The sequence below is a fragment of the Sciurus vulgaris genome (assembly GCF_902686455.1).
Source record: "Sciurus vulgaris genome assembly, chromosome: 1".
NCBI classification, from domain to species: domain Eukaryota; kingdom Metazoa; phylum Chordata; class Mammalia; order Rodentia; family Sciuridae; genus Sciurus; species Sciurus vulgaris.
The window spans coordinates 24,230,194-24,244,158 of NC_136461.1; positions in this window are offsets into that span (position 1 = coordinate 24,230,194).

Below are 13,965 nucleotides of genomic sequence, written 5' to 3' on the forward strand. Positions count from 1 at the left end.
AACTATCATAATTGTTAGCTATTGTCATTTCTTTTATGGTCCCAGAAGCTTTCCTCAAAACAGACAACCCACATGTACAGCATCTCTCAAGCCTTCCTAACTGGTTTTGGAATTCTGAAGCGGCCTCCCATCCCTCGTGGCGGATTAAATAGCCTGTTGTGCTGATGAAGCCTTGTTATCTCTCCAAATGACATTCTCTCTTCTTGGGACCATAAATAATTCCTGGACTCAAAGGAGCTGGTTTCTCCTGCACATCTCCTAGCACCAAATTACCGGAGTTGCTCCTTGCAGAAGGGGATCTAGACAAACAGTGGAGCCATAAGTCAGCCCCCTTGAAACACTTTTATGAGCGCCTTAATGAGGGAGATGAGCTGCCATCAGGAACTTGTCCCGTCTTTCCTGGCCACAGGAAATGAGCTCTTTGTACTCAAAGGGCTTCCAAAACTAAGGCGCAAAAAGCTTTCAGGAAGTAGACCAGGGATGAGAAGCTGTTGACTCAGGGTTCCAGGACTAAACAGCTCCCATCCTGCCATTCACCCTTTAGGGTCAAATTACTTATGGTCTTATGGCAGCAATAACACCAAAGGGCGGCTTGCGTGTGTTTGGGGTGGGGTGCGTCAATCCTCCCCTGTACCCTACTATGCGCACTCTCTGACATCCCTACAAAGATGCTGCAGTATAGAAGAGTGGTTGAGAACATCGTCTAGAGTTGAAGAACCAGATGTGAATCCTGCTTCTGGGACTCAACATCTGTACTATGTTAGGAAAGTTGCTTAATCTCTTTCTGTCGATATGCACATCTGTGAAATGGGACCAACAGGAGTGCCCATTTTTGAGGCTCTAACATAAAGTGCTTAGGACATTCTATGGTAAGCACTAGAGATGCACTTGGTAATTAAACAAAAATCTAAGTCTAGTAAATGTGCTTTCTATACAGGCCACTGCAGCCTTCAGTGAAGTGCCCTAGACCCTCTCCCAAATGATGTGCTGCACTCCAGCCCCTTCTGACTTCATGTAAATGCACTCAGGAATAGGAAGAATGTGTGCTTAGCACTCTATTTTGCATTCCTTACTATATATATGAACTTGGCTAAGTTGCTTGATATCTCTGAGCTACAGTTTCATTATTTATAAAATGAGATTAACTTCCTCCCAGAGCTGCTCTGAACATTCAATTGGATGGTATCTGGCAAGAGGTCATGAGGACCTGAACAGGACAGGGGTCCTGCTTGATCTAAATCACCCTGCTCTTTCACTCAACTGTTGCTGGGAATATCTTTGCTCTCCAAACTATTTATTGAGCACTTATCCTGGCTCTCTGTTCTGTACATCATCTTATTAATCCTCGCAGTAAGCCTGAGGCCCAGGGAGATTAAGAAGCTTGTCCAAGATCTCAACAGAAGTCAGTGGTAGAGCCAGGATCCCAACCAGGACCATCTGATCTCCAAGTCATGCTGCACACAGACCTCCAGCTCCAGCCTGGCTCTTAGAACTCAGGAATGTGTGTTCTATCTCTTTAGCTTTCTCCCATCCATCCAAACCCTTTCTTTTGTCACCCACCAGTGCCTGGCATAGTAAGTGCTTCATATATATTTAATGAATGAATGAAAATAAGTGACTGTGACATCCTCTTATAACGATGAAAGCTCCTTATTCTTGGCTTGTCCTTAGTGGGGAAAAAATAAAAGCATCTGGCAATTCTTCCCCACCCCAGCATCCTTTTCCAGATAATAATCATGTGGAAGCCTTCCTCCATCCTTTCCCCACGAGGGAGCCAGGCTTCTTGGTTTCAGAGATCCACAGTAGACACAATGACTCACATACAGTGTATAATTGTAGAGATATCAGGGCCACTGGCGCTCTCTAGAGCTCTGTTAATATTAATCAGTAGGCTGATCTCCAAATAATGGCATTGTGTTAGTTTCCTGGGGCTTCTGTGACAAACTACCACAAACTGGGGGTGTTACAACAACACAGATTCACTCTTTCAGAGTTCAGGAAGCCAGAAGTCTGACAACCTGGTGTCACTAGGGGGCATTCCTTCTTGGGACTCAGAGGGAGAATCTCTTCCATGCTGCGTCAAGCTCCTGGTGATGACTGGCAAGCTGCAGCATCCTTGGTTTGTGGATGCACCGCTTCAGTCCCTGCCTCTGTTGTCACATGGAGTTCTGCCTGTGTATTTGTGTCCAAATATCCCTTTTCTTTTTGTTTTTATTGTAAACAAATAGGGTACATCTTGTTTCTCTGTTTGTACGTGAAGTAGAGGCATACCATTTGTGTAATCATACATCCCTTTTCTTATAAGGATACAAATCACTGGATTAGGGCCCACCCTAACTTTCAAAGACCCTATTTCTAAATAAGGTGGTATTCACTGGTACTGAGGACTAGAATTTATCTTTTTTGGGGGGAACACAATTCAACCCACAACAATATGTTTGGGGTAGAGTGGAAAGGACATAGAAAATGAAGGATGGGGACAAAGAGAAAGAGGAGGTGGTTCATAAGGGGCAGATCACTCTGACAGGACAGAGATGTGACCAAGAACCCCTCAGGAAGGGGATCAACCTTTTTTTCTTGGTCAATTCCATTCTTTTTCAGAGGTCTCCAGCTAATAGACTTACAACATCAGAGCTGGAAAAGACTGGAGATTTGCTTACTCACTCCCTAAATATTTGTCAAATACTCTTTGAGGAGCTGGGCACTGAGAAAAAAAAAAAAAAAAAAACTATAAGGTCTGAGGAAACTTGTCCGAAAAGTGAAGGTGAGTTGTCTGAGATCAGATATCAAGTTAGTATATAGCCAGGAACAAAACAGGTACCCCGAACCCCACTCCTGAGCCCTTTTGGTAGCTTCTAGGAAGGCTACCCATCCCTCTAGGTGAACCTCTGATGCACAGACAGATCTAAGTGTTTAAAAACTGTGCTTGGAGGCATTACCGACTTCCCCAAGTGTCCATCAGCCTTTCCAGTATTTGAAGCAACTTGGAGTCTCGGACGAAGCTCTAAACATCCCCTCTCTGAAAGTGCAATCTGATAACCTTTCTTTTCTTGGGTTCAATGAACTGCCTGATCTCAAAAACATCATCTCTAAATACAACAGCAAAATTGGGCATCAGGGAACTCCTTGGGGGCAGACTCCAGGAGTCTTTTTTGTCCCCAGTGTTAATACAGTAGCCATCATGGATTTGGCCCTGAAAAAAGCATATGTTCAATAAATGAAAGCACATGTTCCAGCTAGTGCCAAAGACTATTTCTGTCTTACTGTTTCTACATCCCATGCTCAGTGACAGTGTTGAGTTGGTTTAAGATACCTGAATTCCACTCTTAGAGTCACATGAGTATTCCATTTGTCACAACATCATTAGAAGAGATGGCATCTCTATTCTAATATTGGTGGTTGATACAAAGATGGTCCTGCTTCAACTGTCAAGAGTTAAGATGTCGGCCTGGAGCCGTGAGGCGGAAAACTGGGGCAGGCCCGGGGTCAGAGAGGGTGTCAACCCAGCAGGAATTGCCAGATCAGAGGAGGGGTGAGGAGGAGGTCAGATGGGAGATCAAAGTCCAGGAACTGGGGCAGGTACAGCCAGTCAACTACCGAGGACAGAGGCTGGCTAACTGGAACCGCTTGGGAAGACATGTTCTAGGCAGGTCCTCTGGCAGGCCTTCTGCTCGAGGGTTCCCAGAGGGTTCTTTGTTATTGATCTGGATTTGAGTTCCCCTGTCATGAATATGATATGATCAGTCACCATTCATTAGGCTTTATGTTCATAGAATCAGATAAACCTCAAAAGAGTCAAAACGGCCTAGTTTGTTGTAGCCACGCAGCCCCAGGCTTACTGCTGCTTTTTAGATTGGCAGTTTTAGGTGCAGTTATGGTTGTGCATCAGAACCATCTGATGCCCACCCTCAGATTCTGATTCCCTACATCAGGTATTTGCTGGCATCTTGGAGATGGTAAGATGCAGTGGTTGAGGGGAGACTTTGGAGTAGGCTGCTTAGATTTGTAACGATTCTGCCATCAGCGAAGTGAACTTGGGTGTATTTTGTAACCTTTCTGTGCCTCAGTATTTTATCCATAAAAGGGAATAATAATACTCAGTTCATTGGCTTGATGATAGTGATTTAAAATCTGCAAAGTCTTAGAATACTAAAGTTTCAAGAAGTGTTACTTATTGTTGTCCTCTTTCTTATTTTAAAATCAATCTCTGTAAGAGATGTGGGAGCACAATTCTTTGCTCCCTCCCTCTCTCATTAGTTCATTTGTTCATTTGTTCTGTAAATACTGAGTATTTCTACCTCCCAGGCCTCTCGTTAGATTCAGGCAGAACTCTCCAGGTTACATGCCAGTAGAGAAACCAGTATTGAAAATACCACCTTCAATTCTCTGAACCCTCATTGGATCCTGAGGCTCTGAGCTTCACCTCTGGTGCCCTGGAGGCACAATGGCCTTCATTTCATAATCTTGAAGTGGAGTGAAATGGAAAGAGCATAGGAGTCACTTAGACTTGGTGTTTGTTTTAGTTAGCTTTTCTTTGCAGTGACCAAAAGACTTGATGAGAACAATGTGGAGAAGGAAAAGTTTATTTTGGCTCCTGGTTTCAGAGGTTCAGTTCATGGTTGGCCGACTCCATAGTTCTGGGCCTAGGGTGAGGCAGAACATCATGGTGGAAGGGTGTGGCAGAGGAATGTGGCCCAGGACCTGTCAGCCAGGAAGCAGAGACAGCTCTGCTCACCCAAAGGTGCCCCGCCAAGACCCGCCTTCTTCAGCCATACCCTACCGGCTATAGTTACCACCCATTAATTCATATCAGTGAATTAATTCACTGATACTGTTAGGTTATGGCTCTTATAACCTAATCATTTCACCTCTGAACATTCTTGCATTGTCTCACACAAGAATTTTTGGTGGACACCTCATATATAAACCATAACAATGTTCCATTTTCTAGTTGAGTGACTGGGAAAATCTCATGAAAAAAGTACCTTATGTCTACTGTTTGTGCAACATCTCTAGAAATGGCTTTGCCCCTCTTGCATCTACAGGGTTGGAAGAAGAGTAGTCAAATATACCTGTGATTTTGCACTTCACTCCAGACATAGATAATGACATCTGACCCAAGTTGAGCCAATCATATCCTATCTCCAGGCCCCCAAAGGGTTTCTGCTAATTCTGGCTCCTCTCTGGTATGGAGATGATATATAGGCAGAAGCTGTTGGTAGTGGATATTTTCCATCTTGCATACCAGAAAAAAGAGAGGGAACTAGTCAATATGTAGTGAGGAAGAAAAGGAGAGCCATTGCTCAGATTTCCCAAGAAACTAAGTTTGGAAATTGCTTCCCTATCCTGGGGCCCAGTACCATCTCCAGCCTTGGCTCTTGTGACTCATTCTTTATGTTTATAGTAATCCCTCCTATGTGTAAGACAGATGTAGCAGGTGCCATTTGGGAAGACACCCAACAACTCAAGATGTCTATGCCCAAAGACTACTCAAACAGAAGCAAGTTTAAGGGTCCTGGTCTGGAATCTTGAGACCAAAAACCTTACCAAAATCCTGGAGCCTCTGAAATTTTGGGGTCAGGGTACTTTAAGAACACAGAGGGCTCTTGAATCGAAGCTGGGGGCCTGGCCGGGCTTTCATGGGAGGGACTCCTATTTCCAACTTCCTTTAGTAACAGAGGACTCTCCTGAGACACAGCCTGCCCTGCCACCATCATGTCCAATGCTGTTCTGTTCCTTCTTCTTCACAATTCCTGGGCACTGAGGGTCTCTCCACCTTGAGCCAGACCTGTCCTACACAACTGGAATTGGTGATGAGGACTGGGTCTGTCTCTCTTGGGGCTGGGGAGGAGCAGAAAGGTGGAGCACAGCTATTTGTGTCCTAGCATTTATGAAAGGTTCCAGGGTTTCCTTTACTTTAGGTCTGTCTCTTCTACATGCCACGGAGCTGATGTGTGTTACCTCTTCCAACTCCTCTTGTGCTCTGTTAGGTATCTGTTCCTCCATTTTACAGATGTGACTGACCTTTAGCTGCTTTGCACCAGTATAGCCTCAAGTGCTTGCTAGCTTAGTGAAATGTTTTCCTGTTGATGACTGCTCCAGGCCTTCTAAGTTCCCTTCTTAACCCTCCTTGGCAGCCTCAGTTTCTCCTGAGGTCCCCAAGACTTCTATACTTTCTATCAACTAAGGGTTGATATCTGACCCAGCAGGAACCTCTAGGACATGCCTCTAAAGTTCAGGCTGAGAAACGTGGCACGCTTTCCCATATGTTCCTGCCTCTGCCTTACTCATTAGAATTTTTAAATATCTTCCCTGTTTAGAGAAGTTAACTTTGCTCTTTTTTAAATTCAGTCCTTCATACATTGGATGACTTTTTGAGTAGCAGCTTTATGGCACTCTTGGGCTGAGTGCCAAGGACACAGTACCAAACAAAACGAACGTGGAGCGTGCGGATTGGGAAGGAGACAGATGAAAAATTAGGAGGAAAGTAGATAAACATATACAGGCTGAGCATACTTGATCTGGAAATCCAAATCTGAAGTGCTTCAGAATCTGAAACTTTGAATGCCAACATGATAGCACAAGTAGACTATTCTATGCTTAATCTCATGTGACAGGTTGTAGTCAATATATTGTATGAAATAATTTTCCAGGTTCTATGTATTCAGTGTATATGAAACCACTGAATTTCATGTTTAGATTTGTATCCCATCCCCAAGACACTATATGCAAGTATTCCAAAACCTGAAAAAATCCAATATCTGAAATATTTTTGGTCCCAAGCATTTCAAATAAGGGCTACTCAAGTTGAACTACCAAATGCTAATTAGTGCTACAGAAAAGACCAGGGTGGTGCACAGGGAGTCATGCAGAAACTTCTAGGTGGGAGGCCTCAGAAGGACTTGAGGGAAGAGCTGCTAAGTTACAGGGGCCTGGCATGTATGAAGAATATGGCATTAGATGAACTTGACCAAGGTCACCCAATGAGAAGGGACAGGGCTGGACTTTGGGCCTGCATCTGTCTGACTCTAAAGTCTGGGTGTTCTTTTTTCCTCCTCAATGATTTGGTCCCTGCTCACTCAACCACTTTTCCTAGGGTAGGCACCTCAGTTCTCCTTCAAATCACTCCTGTCCTGTCTATACCCTATAACAATACCCTTGTAATGTAGGGCACAGCCAAAGGCTTCCTGTCACTTCAACAAGCACATCTTTCACCAAACAGTCATATGATCACAAAAGGTACAAAAGAATACTAGAAAAACATAACAATGAGAACCTGCTACAAGCTAAACCCTGTGGTAAGATTGGAGGAAAGAGCTCTCCCTCCTCAGCAGCACACAGTGCCTACCTCTATTGCTGGTTTTGCCCAAGATCCTCTTAAATCAGTTTTATGCATTGTCCTGAGAGAGCTCCTCCAGTCCTGGGCAGAACTGAGTTGGCCAAGGATGGTAGACAACTGGCTCAGGGCAGGCAATCTTTAGACCAGGGAAAAACCAGAACAGAGGAGCTACCCTCATGAATTTGAGAAAAGAAGGGCTGCTTGCAGAGCAGAAAGTGGGGATGCTGGTCAGAGAGAGCAGAGAAGGCAGCAAAGACACCAAGAAGACTTGGCCTGGCTATGGCAGACATTGCTAACTGCCTCTCAGCATCCACTGTCCTCAGTGCTGATAAATGTTGAATTGCATTTTGGTGGAGGGTGTGGGAGGGGCAGAGCCCAGATTGGAGTGTTTGCCAATTTCTGTGGTGTAAATACTCCCCTTCAGGCTGACTTCAAGGCTCATGCCCAGGAATGCAGTAGCTGGGGAAATTCATGCAACTGACTCTCATGAGTTTGTGTGAGCCAGCTCAAGGTCAACACTGAATCAGTTCCTCCTTGGTTCTATCATTAGGAGGCCTGCTCTGAATTTCATCAGAGCAGGTGACCCCCTGGCTAGAAACTACACTTCCCAGCCTTTTTCTATTAGAAATGGCCATATAAGTAAAATATGGTCAATGCGTTGTGAGCAGAAATGATGTGGAAAACATTTCTGTCGCATCCTTCAAGGATCACTGGTTGCCCTTACTTTCTCTCTTTCTTCCATCCTGCATTCTGGGCTGCAGACATGTTGTAAATGAGACTAATAACACGGGGGCCAGCAGGAGCAGTGAGTTAGAAAGAACCTGGATCTTTGAACAACCTCCTGAAGAAAAGCTGCCTAGCAACCCTGGGCTACCCGCTTACCTCTGTACCCTTTCATAATAGAGAAGTCAACATGAATCTTATTTAAGGTTTGTATTTTGGAGTCTCTTTATTATGGCAGCTTACCCTGAACACTAATTCTCATTAGAACACCTAGGATTTGATCATTTTATGGATCTCTTCAACCATAAATCCCATCCTCCCTTTCAAATTCTCCCCGAAGATTCTGTTTATATAATAATCGAAAGATTTTTAGTCGACTTTTACGAGACTGTGCTACAGAAACCCACCCCAAAATCTCAATGACTGGCAACAACCAAGATTTATTTCCACTTTTATGTTAAATGACAGCTGCAGGTCAACTTCTGTTCAACACGTCTCTATGTTTTAGGTTCTGGACTGAAGTCGCTGCCCTACATCAACCTGAAGACAAGAAAAAATGTGATGGGTGAGTTTTGCAATGACTCTTAAAGATTCTGCTGAGATGTGGCATATGTCACTTCTGTTCACATTCCACTGGACAAGGGAAACCAGTGACCAAGGCTGGCACTGAGGGCCAGTGAGGTATATTCCTTTCACAGAGAGGCAAGGGCAGGGATGGGTACTCCTTTTCCCGAGAGTCCATAAAGTCATAGGGAATAAGAGTATAATCTACTGAAAGAGCCTAAAATGGAAAAACAAGCATTTTGTCAGGGCAGGTACTGCTATTATTGCCATTTCTCAGATGAGGAAACTAAAGTTTAGAGAGCCATAGGGTCATATGATATTATGCTTTGCTTTTGGGACTGGACATTTCTGAGAAGTTCATCTTGTTTTTTATTTTTATTTATTAATTAATTTATTTTTTGTTTTATTTTTATTTATTTATTTATTTTTTTACTGTGGATCAAACCCCTTAATAAAATGTTGTAAATAGTCTAGAATACCCTCTGCCTTCCTTCTATTTTTGGAAGCCAAGCACAGGAGTCTGTGAAGAACTGACTTTAAGCTCAGCATGTTGGAAGAGAGGAGGGCACTGTGGACCATGAAGTTAGGAGGTTTGGGGACTGGGCCAAGGGCTATGCCACTAAACCCCTGTTCAACTCAGTTGTTTAACCTCTCTGGATCTCAGTTTCTTATATGGAAGGGCTCAGAGCATGCAACTAATAAGGTCTTTTCTGACTCTTAGTCCATTTTCTGTTGCTATAACAGGATACTTTAGAAAGAATAGAGATTTATTTAGCTCACAGTTCTGGAGGCTGGGAAGTTTAAGAGCCTGGCGTGAGCACCTGCTCAGCTTCTGTTGAGGGCCTTCTTGCTACGTTGTAACAGGGTGGAGGTCATCACAAGGCAAGACAGAAAAAGTGTGCTAGCTTGGATCTCTCTTTCTCTTGGTACAAAGCCACCAACGCTGTAACGGGGACTCCGCTCTCATGACTTCATCTCATCCTAATTACTCTCTAAAGTCTCCACCTCCAAAAACCATTAACCAAATGCATCTGAGGATTAAGATTCCAAGACACTGAATTTCCAACCATGGCAGGCTCCAGGAAGCTACTCTCTAATTTCACTATTCCCAGCAGAACTTGTGATGCCCTGTTTTATTTTATTTGTTTTTTTGATAAATGGGCCATCTCTGTTCCTATGTTTATTCATTCTGCCATTCAGTTAGAAGTAGAAGTCAGGTCCTCTGTGCCAGGCTCTGCTGTAGGCCCTGGGGTACAGGGACAAATCAGGGAAGAGTCAGATCCTGTTCTTTGTTTTCGGGAGTCTGCAGAGTATTGAAGGAGATATACAGGGATACGGATAATGGTAAATCTGTGACAAGTCCTACCTACAAAACAGGGCTATAGAGAAGGGGTACAAAGGTGCTCATCATGACCGGAAGACAGCTTCTTCAGTCTCCGTGTGCTGCTAGCCAGGTGCTATGGTTTAAATATGAGATGTTTCCCCAACCTCATTAGTGAGACAATGCAAGGAAGTTTAGAGGCGAAATGATTGGGTTATGAGGACCTGGACCTGATCAGTGCTCAAATCCGCTTGAAAGGATTAACTGTAGGCAGGTAGGGTTGGCTGCAGGAGGTGGGTACCTGAGGGCGTGCTTTGGGATCTCTGTTTTGTCCCTGGTGAGCAAGGGCTCGCTCTGCTTCCTGATTGTCGTGTTCAATCTGCTTTCCTCTGTCATGCCCTTCTGCCCTGATGTTCTGCCTCATCTTGGGCCCAGAGCAATGGAGTCGGCTGCCTGTGGACTGAAACCATGAGTGCCAAATGAACTTTTCCTCCTCTAATTTTTCTTTCCAGGTATTTTAGTCACAGCAAAGAAAAAACTTTGAGGAGGAGGAATAGGGAGATGAGCAGGCAGGCGGATCAACAGGAGTTTAGACTGGGAACTGGGGACATGTGAGAGGAGGTGTCCATCAGGACTATGGATGGATGGGACTGAAACTGAAGGGCAGTGTAGGTTCAAGATGTGGGATGGGGGACATTTGCAAATAGATGGTCACTGAAGCCGTGAAAGCACATGAGACTGTGATTTTTCTTTCTGTTCATTGTCCCTGGATATTGGGCCAAGATAAGGGTCTTGAACTCCCAGCAGTTTGACCACACAGGGTGGTCACACAGAATAACATTTCCCAGGGAGGATCCTGCAGGGGATTGTCTTGAGCTGGATGCATCCGTGTGTAAGTTGGCCCTAAAGGAACAAACATGCAGCACCAATTTTGTTTTATGGCCTTGTCTGATGCCAGAACACATAGAGAGGGCACCGGGTCATTCCCGGTGCAACATGGACATAAATCAGACAGCACCCTGCTTCCTGAGGCCCCAGCCAGGGAAGACAGGTCCAGCCCAGCCCTGACTGGGATCAATTACAGGCCGTTCCTTTGCCTGCCTACTTCCACAGACACGTGCAGGCCTGGCTCCAGGAGGCCCTGCGGAGAAGCAGCTCTCAGACTGTGTCTGTGACAAGATACAGAGCTCTACCTTGGACAGGGCAAATGGGAGCGAGCTGAGTGAAGAGGATAAAAATAATAATAGGGAAACAACATCTACTTTCATTGAATGCAATAGGCGAGGTACATGCCAGCACTTTACACCCATTATTTAATTTTAATCTCATAATAACATTTGAAGGTAGGCTGTATTGTTGCCAAGAGCAGCAACTGGGACTGGGAGGTAATCCTGGAACTGAGGCGGCAGTGGGCCCTCTGCAGACAGGATGTATGGGTCACTGGTGATGCAGTATGCACAACACACCCTGCTTCTTCCCTATTCCCGGGCCGGTCTCCTTCTTAGTTTTGACTCACTTCCGCCTGCACACAGCCCATTCTAGTTTTATCAACTTTCTCTACATTATGACCTTTCAGTTTTAGATCCTTTTGATAAGTTGTCCATTGTTTGTTTTTTCAGTTCAGCGTCTACAAGAGAGAATCTAATTGGTCAAACTTACCTTTTCACGCAGTCCAAGTCTGAATGAGGGTGCAAATGCACATCTGAATAAAATCAGGATTCCGTGAGGTCAAAAGAAGGAAGGGTGGAGAGTTATTGGGACAGCATCCAATAGTGTCCACCATGTTACACAATTATTTAGTCTCAAACTGTGATAAGTGCTTTGAAGAAGTACAGGATGCTACAAGACAGTGTAACAGGAGAGTTTAGATGGGAGTGGGAAGGTTTCAAAAGGTCTATGGCTTGCCAGCTTGGGAGTCAATGCTTTGTCAGGTAGAGTACAGGTTAAGCTGCTATAACAAAAAGTCCCCACACATAGTGGCTTAAATGAGATGTATGTTTTTAGTGGAGCTGACTCTATCCTAAGGAGTCATCTGAAACCCAGATTTGCAGGCTGATGTTACCTTCCTTAACTTGAGGCTCCCATCTCTGGGTTCACAGCACAAAGGGTGCCCGCATCCTATTGGCAATCAGAGCACTGTATATGAGCACTGTATCTAGCAGCCAGGGAAGACAGTGAATGGACAATCCAACTGGGTTTCCATGTTAAAACTCTGATGTCGAAAAAAAGAAAGAGCAAAGGCAACCTCTGAGAGTAATCCCAAGACCCTGCTGCCAGTACCCTGCTCTTGGGGGAGAAGATGAAGAACTCAACCTGCATTAAATATCTAAATGCAGTAGGAAAGGCCAGTAAGATGAGGGGAGAAAAGTTGCCCATTGGAATTGGCATAAATGGAATTCCTGTGATCTTGAAGATCATAATGAGTCAAAGAACAGAAGTGCAGATATGGAGCTAGACATATAAGACAACACTTTTGAGTAAGTTGGAGAAGGGGAAGAAAGAGTGCCAAATCTAGGTACAAAAGAGGTCTCTCTCTCTCTCTCTCTCCTTCTTTCTGGTGTTAGGGATTGAACCTGGGACTTGTGCATGCTAAGGTGGCACTCTACCTACTCTATACTATACCCTACTACACCCTAGTACTCTAGCTACACCCTGGACTCTTTCTTTTATTTTCTTCTCCTGTTATTAACTTTGAGAATATTTCTGGGTAAAGAGAATTATTTGAGGATGGGAGAGTTTGAAGATATGGGAAAGAGAGGAGTTAGCACCCTGTACCTAAAAGTTACCTCTTGCAGCAGACAGGAAGGGACCAGGCAGACATAAAGGTGCAGAGAGGAGCCTTGAACGGATGGAGAATAATTTCCTCTGAGGCGAGAGGAGGGCAGGGAGATGGACGGTGAGGTGACTACATTTGTGGGGAGGGGAGAAAAGCCATTCCTGCCAGAGAGCTCCTTTCTCCAACCGGGAGGGAGGAGCTTCCTGGCACAGAAGAGGCACATGGTTGAGCAGGAAATGAAGAAATCTGTGCACCCACGTATGGATTCAGTCAGGTTGAGAGTCATGTGACTTTGACTCACATATCCAGTCTCTACTGAAACCAGTTCAATCTAGTTTGGAGACGAAGTATGAGGTGTCTTACAGACCCAAAGGCAGGAGGGCATCTGGACCTCAGGAAGAACCTAGTTCCAGGGAACTGGGTGGTTGTATTCTTAGTGGTGGCTTGGTCCACAGCATGGTCCTGAGAGGCATGGTGAGAAGGTGAGATTTCCTTGGGGACTCAAGAATTCTAGGACCTTAAAAGGGAGCAGAGTCCCTGCACTCTCTCAGGTGTGGAGTTGAAATACCAACATCCACATCTAAATAATATTATGATTTCATTTATAACCATAGCCAGTGAAGCACGGGGGATACTGGAATTACTTTTGGGGGAGTGTGAAACTCAAGATCACGTCAGAACACATTTAACACTCTCACGCTGAGTACTTGGAGAAAAGTCTAATAAAGGATCTTGACAAAGGTGTGGGGAGAGTTTAGGCAAACCACAAAAGATAGTGCAGAACCTGGGTTAGTGACAGCAAAGTCTTTACCATCCCTAGGTCCAAAGGTCTGAGAGGAAAGAGCAATTGCTTGAACTCAGGGGGGCCTTTATGGAAAGGGCCACCATCAGGAGCTGAGATTTTCAGCTGAGGGATGAAAATCCCCTAGGGCAGGGGGAAGTCAGAGGAATACATACCCCACTCTCATCCTTCTTCTGTCCTCTAAGCTCCTGCCAGGGCTTCTATTTGGCTGAACCCAACAGGAAGCAAGAGAACAAGGGAGCTCACTGAGGCGATTCCTAGATGCTGAGCATCTGGTGCTTACAGCGGTGTGGAAGAAGGTTGGAGAGGGGATCTGCTGGGGAAGGGGGCAAATGGAAGAATGCAGGGCGCATCTACAGGATTCCAAGGACACAGTATTCTTACTGGGTATCTGACTTTTTATGTGTAAGGCTAAGAGTAGAGCCGGACGCCTTACCTCT